Here is a 2,704-nt window from a genome sequence, read left to right as displayed (position 1 = left end):
TGGTGCTGTTAATCTGTTCCAATCAGGGAGCCCTGACCTATAGATATAAACAGGAATTTCGGGTATCCTATTCACTGGAGACCTGGCCCTGAGAAAGCTGCATCAGTAATTTGGTCTCTTCACATGTAAATAAAGGGTGACTTGTTGACTGGATACTGGCCTCTGTTGAGTTATTTCAGTGGCAACAAGAGAAAAGGATACTCCTTAAGAAATTCACTGGTAACAGTCATCTTTGACTTGAGTTAAGTATTTCTGCCATAATGCTGTTATTTGGGAAGTCTGACTCGTTTGATCCTGCCGTCAAAGCCTAGGCCCAATACGTGGAAAGAATGTGTTATTTTTTCCAGGCAAATGATATTGGGGCAGATGAAAAGCAACAAGTAATTCTCCAGAGAGCTTGAGGACCTGCAGATTTTTTTTCAGTTATTAGGAGCTTAACTTTTCCTGAGGCATCAGATACTAAAATCTGTCAAGAGTTGATTAATTTAGTTAAGGATTATTATGACTCAAAGTCTCCTTTAATTCTGAGATGCTATCAATTTTATTCAGCAATTTGAGAACCAAGGGAATCCATATCGGGATTTATAACTAGGTTACGACACTGGCAGAGGCATGTGACTTTGGTTTAACACTGCATGAGATGCTGAGAGACTACTTGGTATGTGGGATTAACAATGTAACCATGTAAAACCGTTCACTAGCTAAAGCCCAATTGAACTTCAAACAGGCACTACAACTGGCTTTGTCAATGGAAAATGCAGGAAGTGAGTTGCAGGGTATTCTAATGGAAGTGGACATCTTCACCATTCCGACTCAACTTGGGGGAACAGCACTTAAGTGAAGGCAATTGCATAATCTCGCTTAGGACATAAATAGTGGGACTCTAGGTCAGCGCACAGCAAAACCCCGAAACAAAGTGAAGCCTCAGCCAAACGGTTAAAACGTTTTTTTTTCCAGGATCCGACAAGTCATTCTTGTTGTTGCCGTTATGTGGACTTGAGATAGCGAACAGACCCACTAGGCCTAAATTGAATACAAGAACTCATTGGCTGGTATTCAGGATAGTGCACGCCCTAAAAAGTCCACCTGCATCTGGTTTGGAACAGTTAAATTGCTTAGCAATGTCCAAATCAGAACCAATTAAAATAAATATCTGGCGAAATGGTCACCCTGTTTTACTGGAGGTCAATATTGGTGCAGCCATTTCAGTGATTGCAGAACCAGTCTTTAACAAAATTCACTCTGGATTCCAAACCTTAAGTTTGTGCAAGACCTCTGTTAGACTGAGAACCAATACAGGGGCATCCTACAGATTAAGGGTACAACTTTGGTTGTGGTCTCTTATGAGAAGCAATTGGTTTAGTTATCACTGACTGTAGTAAAAGTCCAAGTTTGGTGGGGTGAAATTGGTTGAGAAAGATTCACCTATATAGGCTCAACGTTTTGGATAAAAAGTGGTTGTCTGAATGAAGTCCTAATTAAACACCTGGAAGTTTTTCAGGAAAGTCTACTGATTATCAAAGGAGACAAGGCCAGTTTGCATGTTGACCAGAACACAATTCTACAATTCTGCAAGGCCTGATCAGTACCATTTGCCTTACAGGTAAAAGTAGAAACAGAAATCAGAAGACTGGAAAGCAAAGGAATCATCAAACCAATCCAGTTGCGAATAGGTCGCACCAGTCGCACTGATTATGAAACCCAATGGGTCAGTTTGCCTTTGTGTAGATTTTAAACAAACAATAAACAATTTTTTGCAGCTAGATAAATACCCAATGCCTTGCATAGAAGATATAGATGCAAAGCCAACAGGGGGCTTTCCTCCACAAAGCTTGACATGAGCCATGTGTACTTGCAATTGCGGTTACATAAGGATTCCCAGAGGTATGCTACAATTAATAACATATAGGTTTGTACCAATATATGAGACTGCCATTTGGCATACTGTCAACTGTGCAATTTTTCAGTGGACAATGGAGAACATTTTATAAGCTTTACCCCAGGTCAGCATTTAACTGGATGATGTGATAACAACAGGGCAGATCAATAAAGAGCACTTGGATAACCTGGACATAGCCCTTCGACATGTCTCCCAGGCAGAAGTAAGCCTTGGAAGGGAAAATGTGTTCCAGGCATCACAAGTGACCTATTTGAGCTTCAAAGTAGACAAGGCTGCGTTACACCTGTTGGAAGATAAAGCCAGGGCAATGAAAGATGCACTAGATCCCATGTCAGTAACAGAGCTTAGGTCTTTCCTTGGGCTGGTGAATTATTTCAGAAAATTCATACATAACCCATCCTCCTTCCTGGTACCTATGCATCAACTCTCAAAACAGGGCCAGCCTTAGAAATGGTCATGTAGCCAAGCCATGGCTTTCAGGGAACAGAAGAAACGGCTAACGTCCTTGAAGGTGTTGGCAGGTTGTGCTCCTAAGCGAGATGCAGTGTTGACAATGCGATGCCTCCCTGTGCGGCAGCAGTGTTGCATTAGCTCACAGGTGGCTCAATGGAGAGGAACAACCTCCCAATAGTGTATGCATCCAGGACCTTGCAGGGCCTAACTACGCTCAGACAGAGAAACGAGGTTGGATGATCATATTTGGGGTCAGGAGGTTGTACTAATACCTTTGCTGACGTAAAGTGAAGTGTGGAAAAGTGAGAACTGGGGGGCGGGGTATGTTGAAGTAGTGCGGTTGGGCGCTCG

This window comes from Stegostoma tigrinum, chromosome 18, assembly GCF_030684315.1.
Source record: "Stegostoma tigrinum isolate sSteTig4 chromosome 18, sSteTig4.hap1, whole genome shotgun sequence".
Taxonomy (NCBI): domain Eukaryota; kingdom Metazoa; phylum Chordata; class Chondrichthyes; order Orectolobiformes; family Stegostomatidae; genus Stegostoma; species Stegostoma tigrinum.
The sequence above is the reverse complement of the archived record's forward strand: the minus strand, read 5'-3'. Positions refer to the sequence as shown.